We start from the raw sequence: 15,364 nt of genomic DNA, 5'->3' as shown, positions 1-15,364 counted from the left end.
TTCCAGATCTTCTCCCAGATAGGGTTAACTGTGGTTCGCCCGATCCCATTAGAGTATTTTAATTTGCGGCCGTACTGGTGGTTCCACTCCATGGAATAAGCTGACCGAATCGAAAACATACCATTTTTCGTATAACTCTAGGCAACGAAATCTGGCATACCATGTTGTGAGAGTGGAATTGAGAGAATCCGTTGTACATCGATGGGCCGCATAATTTGTCTAACTAAGTCTTCATCCCAATTATTGGAAGCAGGATTAATGAGATCACCCACCTAAGTTAACAGATGTCCCCCCTTAGGCGTTACAATTTTCCTAGTAGCACAATTTGGGATCTAGTCATCTTCCCAAATGTTAATTTTTGGTTCATTCCCCACTCGCCAGATATAGCCTCGTTTGAGGGAATTTCTACCTGCCATAATACTTTGCCAGGTCAAGGAGGAGCCTTTCCTCAGCTTAGCATTCAACAAATCACCATCGGGGTAGTACTTTGCCCTTAGGATAGAAGCACACAAGGAATCGGGATTATCTAGAAGGCGCCACGCCTATTTGGCGAGGAACGCCAAGTTGAAACAGTGAATATTGCGGCTATAGCCAATAGGGAAGTAGACCAACAACCTTTTTTGTATGTTTTGTAACCGATAGCTTATTTGTATGTATGCAACACAACCAAGATCACTGGCCCAATTTGAAATAAGTGAAATCATAGATGAGGAGACTTGCCATAGGACAATCTGTTCATCGCCCTAGGAATGAGGTTGATGTCAGTGTTTCTCGTCAGATCCAAAGGTCGTGGTCTACCAGTCCATGATGGTAATTAGTTAGCGCATACTGTTGGAAATATGCCCTAGCCGCAATAATAAAATGATTATTATCATATTTCTCGTTCATGATAAATGTTTATTATTGATGCTACAATTGTATTGACCAAAAACTTAAATACATGTGTGAATACATAAACTATACAGTGTCCCTAGTAAGCCTCTACTAGACTAGCTCGCTGATCAAAGATGGTTATGGTTTTCTAACCATAGACATGAGTTGTCATTTGATAACAAGATTACACCATTAGGAGAATGATGTGATGGACAGACCCAACCATAAGCTTAGCATAAGATCGTTTCATTATTTGCTACAGTTTTCTTCATGTCAAGTATCTGTTCCTTCGACCATGAGATCATGCTACTCCCGAATACCGAAAGAATGCCTTGTGTGCTATTAACTGTCACTTCGTAACTAGGTGATCATAATGGTGCTCTATAGGTATCTCTGAACGTGTCTATTGGGTTGCATGGATCGAGACTGGGATTTGTCGCTCCGTGTGACGGAGAGATATCTCTAGGCCCTCCCGGTAATACAGCATCATAAGAAGCTTAATGTGACTAATGAGTTTAGTCACAGGATCTTGTATTATGGAACGAGTAAAGAGAATTGCCAGTAGCGAGATTGAACTAGGTATGGGGATACTGACGATCGAATCTCGGGCTAGTAACATATCGCCGGACAAAGGGAATTGCATACGGGATTGACTGAATCCTTGATATCGTGGTTCAACCGATAAAGATCTTCATTGAATATGTAGGAATCAATATGGGCATCCAGGTCCCACTATTGTTTATTGACCGGAGAGGAGTCTCGGTCATGTCTGCATGTTCCGAACCAGTAGGGTCACACGCTTAATGTTCGGTAGCGCTAGGGTAGTCTTGAGATATTGAATAGCGGAAAGTCCAAAGGTTGTTCAGAGTCTCAGATGGGATCCGGGATATCCTGAGGAGCTCTAGGATGGTCCGAGGGTAAATATTAATATATGGGAAGTCCTATTTTAGTCACCGAAAAAGTTCCGGGCATTACCGGTAGTGTATCGGGAATGCCGAAAGGGGCCCGGGGGTCCACCAGCCCCGGGGACCCACGTGGGCTGTAGGGGGCGCCCTGGCCTAGATGGGCCAGGTGCACCAGCCCCCCACCAGACCCATGCGCCTAGGGGGCAAACCCTAGGGGTGGGAGGCGCCCCCCTTGGCTTGGGGGGCAAGCCACCCCCTAGGGCCGCCGCCCCCTCCCTTGGAGGAGGGGCTAGGGCTGGCGCCCCCACTCCCTCACCCCTATATACAGTGGGGAGGTGGGGGAAGCCACACGCCTCTACCCTTCCCTCTGTCGCTCCCAACTTCTCCCACCTTTCTGCCGGTTCGCGCTTGGCGAAGCCCTGCCGGAATTTCACTGTTGCCACCACCGCGATACCGTCGTGTTGGTTCCGATCTCATCTACCTCCTCTTCCTCGCTTGCTAGATCAAGAAGGAGAGGACACCATCATGTTGAACGTGTGCTAATCTTGGAGGTGCTGTCCGTTCGGCACTAGATTGGATTGGATCGTGATTGGATTTACAACGCTAACGCTTTCGATCTACAAGGATACGTAGAAACACCCTCCTCTCATTGCTATACATCTCCTAGATTAGATCTTGGGTGTTTTGTAGGTAAATTTTTGATTTTCATGCAACGTTCCCCATCAGTGGCATCATGAGCTAGGTCTATGCGTAGATCTATATGCATGAGTAGAACACAAAGAAGTTGTGGGCGTTGATGTTCAGATTGCTTCCTTCCCTTGTCTTATATGGATTCGGCAGTATTGTGGGATGAAGCGGCTCGGACCAACCTTACATGTCCATGCACATGAGACCCGTTCCACTGTTTGACATGCAACTTGTATTGCATAAAAGTGCCATTGCGGGTGTCTGTCTCTCCCACTTTAGTTAAAAGGCAAGTTGTATATCACCGTTGTGGTTTTGCGTAGATAAGAACTTTTCTTATAGTTTTCCCTAGCAGACACTTCTATCTTGTTTTTGCAGGGCATGTTGTGATGTGGTATGGCCAAAATGTGATGTGATATATGTTGATGTATGATATGATCATGTTTTGTAATAGGTTCACGACTTGCATGTTGATGAGTACGGCAACGGGTAGGAGTCATAGGGTTGTCTTTAATTTATTCTATGACATGTGTGTCAATCATTAAACGCCATGTAATTGCTTTACTTTATAGCTATGCGTTAGCAATAATTTTAGAAGCAATGGTTGGCGAGACAACCACATGACGACACAATGATGGAGATCGTAATGATGGAGATCATGGTGCCATGCCGGTGACGATGGAGATCATGCCGGTGCTTTGGAGATGGAGATCAAAAGCACAAGATGATAATGGCAATATCATGTCACATATTTTGAGTGCATGTGATGTTTATCTTTTACGCATATTATTTTGTTAGGACGACGGTAGCATTATAGGATGATCCCTTCACTAAATTTCAAGATAAAAGTGTTCTCCCTAAAGTATGCACCGTTGCAAAAGTTCGTTGTTTCGAAGCACCACATGATGATCGGGTGTGATAGACTCTACGTTCGCATACAACGGGTGTAAGCCAGTTTTACACATGCAGAATACTTTGGTTAAACTTGACGAGCCTAGCATGTACAGACATGGCCTCGGAGCACGGAGGACCGAAAGATCGAACATGAGTCATGTAGTAGATATGATCAATATGGAGATGTTGACCATTGGTGACGACCCCATCTCACGTGATGATCGGGCATGGGTAGTTTATGTGGATCGTGTAAAACTTAGACAACTTGAGGGATGTTGATTTAAGTGGGAGTTCTTTAGTAATTTGATTAAAAGAACCAATTATCATGAACATAGTCTAATTGTCTTTGCAAATTAATGTTGTAGGTAAATGGCTCGCGTTGTAACTCCCCTCAATTTTAATGCGTTCCTAGAGAAAGCTAAGTTGAAAGATGATGGAAGCAACTATGCGGACTGGGTCCGTTATTTGAGGATTATCCTCCCTGCTGTACAGAAGGCTTATGTCCTTGATGCACCGCTCGGTGCGCCACCCCCTCCAGTGTCGTTTGTGGATGTTGTGAACGTCTGGAAGGCATGTTCTGATGACTACTCGATAGTTCAATGCGCCATGCTTTACGTCTTAGAACTGGGGCTCCAAAGACGTTTTGAGCACCACAGAGCATATGAGATGTTCCAGGAGCTGAAGTTGCTATTTTAGGCTCACGCCTCGGTTGAGAGGTATGACGCCCCCAACAAGTTCTTTAGCTGCAAGATGGAAGAGAATAGCTTCGTTAGCGAGCAAATACTCAAAATGTCTGGGTACTTCGACCGCTTGAATCAATTGGGAGTTAATCTTCCGGATGAAGTAGCGATTGACAGGGTTCTTCACTCACTACCACCAAGCTACAACAGCTTCGTGATGAACTATAATATGCAAGGGATGGAGAAAACAATCTCTGAGCTCTTCGCGATGCTTAAGGCTATGGAGGTAGAAATCAAGAAAGAGCAGTATTGATGGTCAACAAGACCACCAGTTTTAAGAAGAAAGGCAAGGGAAAGAAAGGGAACTTCAGGAAGAATGGCAAGGCAGTTGCCGCGCCCGTGAAGAAACCCAGGCTAGACCCAAACCTGAGACTGAGTGCTTCTATTGCAAGGGGAATGGTCACTGGAAGCAGAGTTGCCCCAAGTACTTGGCAGATAAGAAGGCTGGAAACATCAACAAAGGTATAGGTGATATACATGTTATTGATGTGTACCTTACTAGTGCTCGTAGTAGCGCTTGGGTATTTGATAAAGATTCGGTTGCAAATATTTGTAACTCGAAACTGGAGCTGCAGAATAAACAGAGACTAGCTAAGGACGAGGTGACGATGCGCGTAGGAAATGGTTCCAAGGTTGATGTGATCGCCGTCGGCACGCTCCCTCTACATTTACCTTAGGGATTAGTTTTGAACCTAAATAATTGTTATTTGGTGCCTGCGTTAAGCATGAACATTGTATCTGGATCTTGTTTATTGTGAGACGGTTATTCATTTAAGTCAGAAAATAATGGTTGTTCTATTTATATGGATAATATCTTTTATGGTGATGCACCCCTTGTGAATAGTTTGTTCTTGTTGAATCTCGATCGTAGTGATACAGATATTCATAATATTGATGCCAAAAGATGCAAAGCTAATGATGATATTTCCACATACTTGTGGCACTGCCGCTTAGGTCATATTGGTGTAAAGTGCATGAAGAAACTCCATGCTAATGGACTTTTGAAATCACTTGATTATGAATCATTTGAGACATGTGAACCATGCCTGATGGGCAAGATGACCAAGACCCCGTTTCCCGGGACAATGGAGCGGGCTAGTGACTTATTGTAAATAATGCATACCGATATATATGGTCCGATGAGTGTTGAAGCGCGTGGTGGATATTGTTATTTTCTCACCTTCATGGATGATTTGAGTAGATATGGGTATATTTACTTAATGAAACACAAGTCTGAAACATTTGAAAAGTTTAAGGAATTTCATAATGAAGTGGAGAATCATCGTAACAAGAAAATAAAGTTTCTACGATCAGATCGTGGAGGTAAATATTTGAGTAACGAGTTTGGCGCTCATTTAAGACAATGTGGAATTGTTTCACAACTCAAGCCACCTGGAACACCACAGCGTAATGGTGTGTCCGAACATCGTAACCGTACTTTATTGGATATGGTGCGTTCTATGATGTCTCTTACCGATTGCCACTATCGTTTTGGGGTTGTGCATTAGAGACAACCGCATTCACCTTAAATAGGGAACCATCTAAATCAATTGAGACAACACCGTATGAATTTTTGTTTTGCAAGAAACCTAAGTTGACGTTTCTTAAAGTTTAGGGATGCGACGCTTATGTCCAAAGGCTTCAGCCTAATAAGCTCGAACCCAAAGCGGAGAAGTGTGTCTTCATAGGATACCCTAAAGAGACCATTGGGTATACCTTTTATCACAGATCCGAGGCCATGATTTTTGTGGCTAAGAATGGGTCCTTTCTAGAGAAGGAGTTTCTCTCGAAAGAAGTGAGTGAGAGGAAAGTAGAACTTGATGTGGTAATCGTACCTTCTCTCGAATTAGAAGGTAGCACATCACATAAAGTAGTTCCGGTGATGCCTACACCGACCGGAGTGGACGCTAATGAGGATGATCATGAAACTTCAGATCAAGTTACTACCGAACTTCGTAGGTCGACTAGGATACGTTCCGCACCAGAGTGGTACGGTGATCCCGTCCTGAAAGTCATGTTGTTAGACAACGGCGAACCTACGAACTATGAAGAAGCAATGATGAGCCTGGACTCCAACAAATGGCTTGAGGCCATGAAACTGGAGACAGGATCCATGTATTAGAACAAAGTATGGACTTTGGTGGACCTGCACGATGACCGGCAGGCCATTGAGAACAAATGGATCTTTAAGAAGAAGACAGACGCCGATGGTAATGTCACCGTCTATAAAGCTTGACTTGTCGCAAAGGGTTTCTGACAAATTGAAGGAGTTGACTATGATGAGACTTTCTCACCCATAGCGATGCTTAAGTCTGTTAGAATTATGTTAGAAATTGCCGCATATTACGACTATGAGATCTCGCAAATGGACGTCAAAACAACGTTCCTTAACGGGTTCCTTAAGGAAGAGTTGTATATGATGCAACCGGAAGGTTTTGTCAATCCTAAGGATGCTAACAAAGTACGCAAGCTCCAACGATCCATTTGTGGACTGGTGCAAGCATCTCTGAGTTGGAATGTACGCTTTGATGAGGTGATCAAAGCTTTTGGTTTTGAACAAACTTACAGAGAAGCTTGTATTTACAAGAAAGTGAGTGGGAGCTCTGTAGCATTTCTAATATTATATGTGGATGACATACTGTTGATTGGAAATGATATAGAATTTCTGGAAAGCATAAAAGATTATTTGAACAAGAGTTTTTCAATGAAAGACCTGGGTGAAGCTGCTTACATATTGGGCATTAGGATATATAGAGATAGATCAGGACGCCTAATAGGACTTTCACAAAGCACATACCTTGACAAGATTTTGAAGAAGTTCAAAATGGACCAGCCAAAGAAGGGATTCTTTCCTGTGTTGCAAGGTGTAAAGCTGAGTCAGACTCAAAGCCCGACCACGACAGAAGAAAGAGAAAGGGTGAAAGTCATCCCCTATGCCTCACCCATAGGCTCTATAATGTATGTCATGTTGTGTATCAGACCTGATGTGTGCCTTGTCATAAGTCTGGCAAGGAGGTACCAAAGTAATCCAGGAGTGGATCACTGGACAACGGTCAAGAATATCCTTAAGTACCTCAAGAGGACTAAGGACATGTTTGTCATTTATGGAGGTGACGAACAGCTCGTTGTAAAGGGTTGCGTCGATGCTAGCTTTGAAACTGATCTGTATGACTCGAAGTCTCAGACCGGATATGTATATATTCTGAATGGTGGAGCAGTTAGTCAGTGCGGTTCCAAGCAAAACGTCGTATCGGGATCTACATGTGAAGCGGAATACATAGCTTCTTCGGAAGCGGCGAATGAAGGAGTCTGAATAAAGGAGTTCATATCCGATGACTCTCTATTGTGACAACACTGGCGACATTGCGATAGCCAAGGAGACAAGGTATCACCAGAAGACAAAGCACATCAAGCGCCGCTTCAACTCCATTTGTAATAACATTAAGGTTGGAGACATAGAAATTTGCAAAGTACACACGGATCTGAATGTGGCAGAACCGTTGACTAAACCTCTTCCACAAAACATGATCAGCACCAGAACTCTATGGGCGTGAGATTCATTACTATGTAACTAGATTATTGACTCTAGTGCAAGTGGAAGATTGTTGGAAATATTCCCTAGAGGCAATAATAAAATGATTATTATCATATTTCCCGTTCAAGATAAATGTTTATTATTCATGCTAGAATTGTATCGACCGAAAACTTAAATACATGTGTGAATACATAAACTACACGGTGTCCCTAGTAAGCCTCTACTAGACTAGCGCGCTGATCAAAGATGGTTATGGTTTCCTAACCATAGACATGAGTTGTCATTTGCAGACCAACAGACCCAACCGTAAGCTTAGCATAAGATCGTTTCGTTATTTTCTACAATTTTCTTCATGTCGAGTATCTGTTCCTTCGACCATGAGATCATGCTACTCCCGGATATCGGAAGAATGCCTTGTGTGCAATCAAACATCACTTCGTAACTGGCTGATCATAAAGGTGCTCTACAGGTATCTCCGAAGGTGTCTGTTGGTTTGCATGGATCGAGACTGGGATTTGTCGCTCCGTGTGACGGAGAGATATCTCTGGGCCCTCCCGGTAATACAACATCATAAGAAGCTTCATGTGACTAATGAATTTAGTCACGGGATCTTGTATTATGGAATGAGTAAAGAGACTTGCCTGTAATGAGATTGAACTAGGTATGGAGATACTGACGATAGAATCTCGGGCAAGTAACATATCACTGGACAAAGGGAATTGCATAAGGGATTGACTGAATCCTTGACATCGTGGTTCACCCGATAAAGATCTTCGTTAAATATGTAGGAATCAATATGGGTATCCAAGTCCCACTATTGGTTATTGACCGGAGAGGAGTCTCGGTCATATCTGCATGTTCCGAACCCGTAGGGGTCCACGCTTAACATTCGGTAGCGCTAGGGTAGTATTGAGATATTGAATAGCGGAAAGTCTGAAGGTTGTTCGGAGTCCTGTATGGGATCCCTGTTATCACGAGGAGCTCCGGAATAGTCGGAAGGTAAAGATTCATATATGGGATGTCCTATTTTGATCACCAGAAAAGTTTTGGGCATTACCGGGAGTGCCGAAAGGGGTCCAGGGGTCCACCACGGAGGTCCACAAGCCCCGGGGACCCACATGGGCTGTAGGGGGGCTGACCTAGATGGGCCAGGTGCACCAGCCCCCCACCAGGCCCATGCGCCTATGGAGGGCAAACCCTAGGGGTGGGAGGCGCCCCCCTTGGCCGGCTTGGGGGGGGGGGGCAAGCCACCCTTAGGGCCGCCGCCCCCTCCCTTGAAGGAGGCGCTAGGGCCGGCGCCCCCTTTCACTCACCCCTATATATCGTGGGGAGGTGGGAGGGCAGCCGCACGCCTCTACCCTTGCCCTCTGTCGCTCCCAACTTCTCCCACCTTTCCTACGATACGCGCTTGGCGAAGCCCTGCCGGAATTCTGCTGCTGCCACCACCACCATACCGCCGTGAAGGTTCCGATCTCATCTACCTCCTCTCCCTCGCTTGCTGGATCAAGAAGGAGAGGATGCCATCAAGCTGAACGTGTGCTAATCTCGGAGGTGTCGTCCGTTCGGCACTAGATCGGATTGAATCGCGATTGGATCGTGAAGAATACGACTACATCAACCGCGTTATGACGCTGACGTTTTCGGTCTAGAAGGCTACGTAGACACATTCCCCTCTCGTTGATATACATCTCCTATATTAGTTCTTGGGTGTTTCATAGGAATTTTTTTTATTTTCATGCAACATTCCCCATCGCATACTGTTAATGGCATTCTTATGTTCATATGCTACAACTATCAATATGACAATTATGTGTGCCAGGTGCATATGCTACAGTCAGAAACAAGACAATTATTTAGTTACCCAATCGTATATGCTATTGTTACCAACATGGTTATTTTGTAGTTACACAGTTGCAAATGTCATCGTTACCAACATGGAAATTATGTAGTTACCCAGCTATTCATGCTATAATTAGTAACATCAGACAAATATGTTACCAAGTTGCCCACGTTACAATTTTTTTTGAACTTTGCCCACATTACGGATTTTTTTTTGTGGGTAAAAAAGAAGAGAAATACGTGAATAAAGGCAAACCATCTATTGGTGATCTTGTTACTGCCGCCCTAAATACTTAAGGGCGGAGAATTGCCAGCCATAATTGACAAATGAGTACATATGCACTACCAACAATATTTGTTGTAATTATATCTGCAGGCAAAGCAGAAGCATGGCCCACTGCTTGACGGACCGTGTATGGCGCGAGAATGAAATACTTGGGTCCAAACGCGCTGGCATGAAAGAGGGCGGGAGGGACCAACATAATTCGGACCAAAATAATTATATTCGCAGCCCCAACTTGTTTTGTTCCAAATCAAAGCCTCCTCTCAAGATCTCCTCCCTGACCAACGTTGTTGTCGACCCCTCTACCCTTTACCACGCCCACCACCACCGAACCCCTCCACGAACATGTCCGACCGTTGATCTTTTTTGTGTGGTCTCATGATATTTATCTCCATGTGTATTGCGTGAAAATATGTACAACATACCGAAGAGAGGGGGTGCATCATCTTCCATAGATATCTATGGAAGACCTTACCATGGATGTTTGGAAGTCAATTAACGAAGACAACTACCAACATTGCTGGTTTCCTAGACCTTTTACCAAGATATGCGTGAATTTGGCCCAAATATCGCATTGTGCTTACCAAGGTGGGGTTGGCCTCTGAGCACCTTATGGTGAGAGCAAAACCAAATCAATGAATTGTTCTTGGGGCCTTTCATAAGCGAGAAACAATATCTATTAATTTGCAAACAAAATAGTAACTATTGATAGGTGTCTTTTAAAAAAAAGGACCAAATCTATTATAAAGATTCACCAGAAGTACTAAGCACCTCAAACATAATAAAAATTACATCGTGGTCCATGGACCACCGAACGACCATTGCTGCCGCCGACGCTCCGCTGTCGCCGCTCGCATACTGGAGCCGGCATGACCTTGTCGATGACAGCTGGGAAGTCTTCATGCACGTGCCCCTAAGGACCAGCACCCTGGAGCCACAGTCGTCGCCTTTGGAACCTTGAATCGATCTGAAGAACTTGACACCAAATATCGCCGTTGCGTACGTACGATGAGAAATCGTAACCTCGCCGCCCCAAGCAGCTGGCAGGAATCTAGGCCGGAGCTCCATCTAATCCGTCCAAACGGACGAACTTGAGGAGGATCGAAACCCGGAAGACTGACTCGGAGAAGGAGCGCCGCCATCCGTCCAAACGCCGCCCATGCGAAGACTAAAACCCTACCTATCTACTAGCGGGAGTCGAGACACTAGGATTCTCCTCCCCGCCACTGGCCACCGGAGCGGCATGCGGAGTGGAGGCGAATACACGGGCTCGTCGAACGAGATCGAGGGGAGGAAGACTTTTCCAAGTCGCCTTGGGAGAGAGGAAAGAAACCTTGTGGAATTATTGATAAGTGTCTAATTTCTTTGAATGCATAGTAGATACTATTTAGTCTAGGTGGGTGGTGTACAGGGCTAATATTTGTAGGTGTTGATTTTGTTTCATAGTAGAGCAATGAGAATGTCTTTGATCCAGATTTTCAGCGGTGACACAAGAAACCGTGTATCCGATTGATGTACACGATGTGTCATATGGCAATAGTAATCCCTTTTTTAGTTTTATGGTAATATTTACGCATACCATACTACCACAGTGACAGCATAATGATTTGTGTCTTTGCGTGTGCATGATTTAACATAAAGTATGTCTGTTGCTTAGGTTTGCATCAAGTCTCTGGCTTATGTGTGTGCTTGCGTCTATGGCAACAGAGAAGATCAAGATAGACAACGACGATCATACGACTGCATGTGCACCTAGTAAGTCCTAGCGACCTTTTTTTTGAGAGGAAGGAGGCCCTCCTATTTGCTTGTATGTGAATCGAAATTTGACGAGAGATTTGGTTTTTAAATAAATAAAAAACAATCTATGAGAGTTGTCTAGGGGTTCAACCAAGTTTTATTGCTCGAATTCCACATATTGTGGTATGAGAAACGGATCATGGGGCTCAGACAACCAAACGTGTCCTGACATTTGCAGCTCTACCTTTGAAAGAAATGTTACAATTAAAAGATAATGCCCTATGCTTGATCTCACTAATGACAGATCCATATCCTCTGTTGCTACCTTTGTCAATGTCATTGACCACCTGCTTTGTGTCTGAGGCTATGATGAAGTTTCGTAGCATCAGATCTTCCCCCAAGCATAAACCCTCTCTGCATGCAATACCTTCCAACGTTGCTACGTCAGTAATACCCATGACCACAAGGGCTGAGCTTCCGAGGTATTTACCAGGGAGAATATCACATGCTACCATCATTCAAGTGATACCATGATACCAGTTTGAAAAATCCAATTGATGTGTCAAAAAAATTGAAAAAAATTGTGAATGTTCATCACATATATGTCTACCCCCCTAAAAAAATTCAGATCAAAATGTGAAATACACGAAGAGAAACAAAAAAGAGAAATCCAACATGAATAGTGTCAATAAAGACAAAAGGATGAATAGTGTCAAAAACGGCACTATTCACATCCAGATTTGTTTTTTTGTTTCTCTTTGTATGTTTCACATTTTGATCTGAATTTTTTAGGGGAGGTAGACATATATGTGATGAACATTCATCATTTAAAAAAAAAAATTGACACATCTAAAATTGAATTTTTCAAACTGATATCATGGTATCACTTAAATGATGGTATCATGTGATATTCTCCTGTATTTACCAGTTGTATCTCAACACACTCCGCTGCTGATCCCTTTGCATGCGCTCTTGAGATTTCTGCGTCAACTTGGATCCTCCCAAACCCTAGCATGGTTGCCTTAGGTTTTGCTATTGTTACTCTTGGTACAGCACGATCCTCCGTACCTTTTGTTGTTAGCAGATTCGAGTGATGAACTGGTGAGTGGCAGATGGGCTCTCACTTGGTCATGAATAGCTTTCCTCCTAGCCCGCCAGATAGGCCATAATGTAACTGCTAGACGAATGAACGCACCGTGTGACAGTGTGTCAATCATAGAAAAAATCCATTGCTTGATGCTTGGCTCTGTCATTGCATAAAGGTGTTCCGCCAACTCTCCATCAACCAGTGCCTAGATGCAGCAAGACATGGAGGACTCCGGCATGGAATGACGCCATGAATCCGAGGCACCACATGATGGAGTCAAATCTAGCAGATCTCATGTAAGGGGTCCCGATCTGGTAGCCATTGTGTGATGGTAACAGAGACACATGTTTTACTCAGGTTCGGGCTTTCTTGAAGACATAACATCATACGTCATGCTTTGATTGTATTGATTGAGGGGGTATAGGAGTACAGGTTGATCTACCACGAGATCGTGTGTGTATGAGTTGGAGTCTACGGTCCTCATCTCTCGGCTTAGATAGAAACCGGGGGTGCCTAGGGTTACACATAGGTCGGTTACATCTAGGGGTAAATGTGCTGAAGATCGCCACTAAGACTTGGAGCATGCACCAAGTCTTCGAAGATTTCATCTTGATTCTCCTGGGGCCCAATGAATGTGGCCCACTGGTTCACTAGTACAAAACAGGGCTTTCGTCACAGGGCAATATTCACATTAGTCCCGGTTCAGTCACGAACCGGGACTAATGTGAGCATTGGTCCCGGTTCGTGCGGCTAAGGCATTAGTCCCGGTTCACCTGGGCCCTTTAGTCCCGGTTGGTGCCACGAACCGGAACTAAAGGGTGCGATGCCCATTAGTACCGGTTGGTGGCACCAACCGGGACTAAAGGACTAAAGGACTAATGGGCTTTGAGGCATTAGTACCGGTTCATGGCACGAACCGGTACTAAAGGGCCCCATTTTCAAACTCTACCCCCCCTTGACCGCCTTTTCAGTTTTAGAAAAAACAAAAGAAAATGATGGAAATGTCAAAAAAATAAAATAAAATAAGTTTCCCATGTGATATGTGGTCTAGTTGTTGGGAAAATTAACAAATATGAATTTCGACTTTATTTGCAAAATCTCTCTGGAATTTCTTAAAATGGGCATAACTTTTGCATACAAACTCGGATGAAAAAGTTTTTTATATGAAAAATCATCTACTCGAAAAGTTACATCCGAATTTAACAATGGTCAAACTAATTATTCTAGAATATTAGTGTTACTAAATAATTATTTCAGTTTTTTTGAATTTTGGTCAAATTTGGTCAAACTGTGGTCAAACAATGGTCAAACTAATTATTCCAGAAATATTAGTGTTACTAAATAATTATTGTTTTTTAAAACAATAGTTTCAAACTCAAACAGTGAAATGTGTCACTTCATGCTCAAGCTAAATTCCTGAGGGTTAATAGAATTGACATAAACAACAAGTGCAGACTTGGAAACGAGGGAGAATAGAACCCGGAAGTTAAGCGTGCTCAGGCTGGAGTAGTGAGAGGATAGGTGATCGTCCGGGAAGTTAGATGATTTGGAATGATGAGGGGTGATTAGAGATTAGAGGATAAATTGAGCTGTGATGAGGGGTGGTGATTAGAGATTAGAGGTTAAAATAATTCAGAAATTTAAAAATCAAAAGAAAATTCAAAAAAAAATATCATAAAATTTCCTAACACCAACCGGGACTAAAGGTGGAGCTCCAGGCTGCGTCCACGTGGACGGCCTTTAGTCCCGATTCGTGTAAGAACCGGGACTAAAGGGGGAAGGCATTAGTAACGACCCTTTAGTCCCGGTTCAAAAACCGGGACTAAAGGCCCTTACCAACCGGGACAAAAGCCCCCTTTTCTACTAGTGGTTGGTCGTTTTGGGGTCCTTGGCCCGACCCATATGTCCAGGAGCCGACGTGGTTAGCACCCCCTAGTCCATGACACCATCACCATAGAGACCACAAGCGCACCACGGTGCCATGTTTCGGTGTGCTCGTACGTCCTTAGTGGGAAGTCCATGTTTTGCGAGTCTCCATAAGAACATGTGTATTTTTCCTAGAACTTGAGTCTTCCAAAGTAGTTTCCATGAATCAGCATATATGTAAGAGAATTAAAGCTGCTAAGCTAGCCCTTCTAGCATGCATTTGAAGTACTTTTCTTGAGTCCACTCCCAACTGACACGTGGCTGCTTATCTATGTGCTTCATTACTTAAAAAAATATGTGTTTGTTACTGGTTTTTGTAAAGCGGTACAACACAGATGCCCACATAGACGTACATACGCTCACACCTATGAACACACGCACACCCTATCAGTATAAGCATCTTTGAGATATTGAGCCGGCACAGCATCTTAAAATTGATGAATTCACTTCAGGTGTCTTCGTAGTCGACGTCGATGCCTACTGAGCCAGCACAACATCATGAGATTGACGAAGTCACTGCATGCTTCTTTGTAGTCGACGTTGATGTCCACATACACACGCATACACTCACCCCTATGAACTCGCACACACCGTACCTCTATAAGCACTTCCGAGATACTAAGCTGGCACAATATCTTGAGATTGACGAAGTCAACACAGGCGTGTTGGTAGTCGACGTTGATGCCCATATACATACACATACACACCCCTATGAACGCACTCACGCTCACTCTACCTCTATGAGCACCTCCGAGATACCGAGCCGACACAACATCTTGAGATTGATAAAGTCACCGCAGACGTCTTCGTAGTCGACGCTAAAGCCCACACACACACACATACACTCACCCATATGATCCA

Source organism: Triticum aestivum, chromosome 2D (assembly GCF_018294505.1).
Source record: "Triticum aestivum cultivar Chinese Spring chromosome 2D, IWGSC CS RefSeq v2.1, whole genome shotgun sequence".
Lineage (NCBI taxonomy): Eukaryota > Viridiplantae > Streptophyta > Magnoliopsida > Poales > Poaceae > Triticum > Triticum aestivum.
This window is presented reverse-complemented; position numbering follows the sequence as displayed.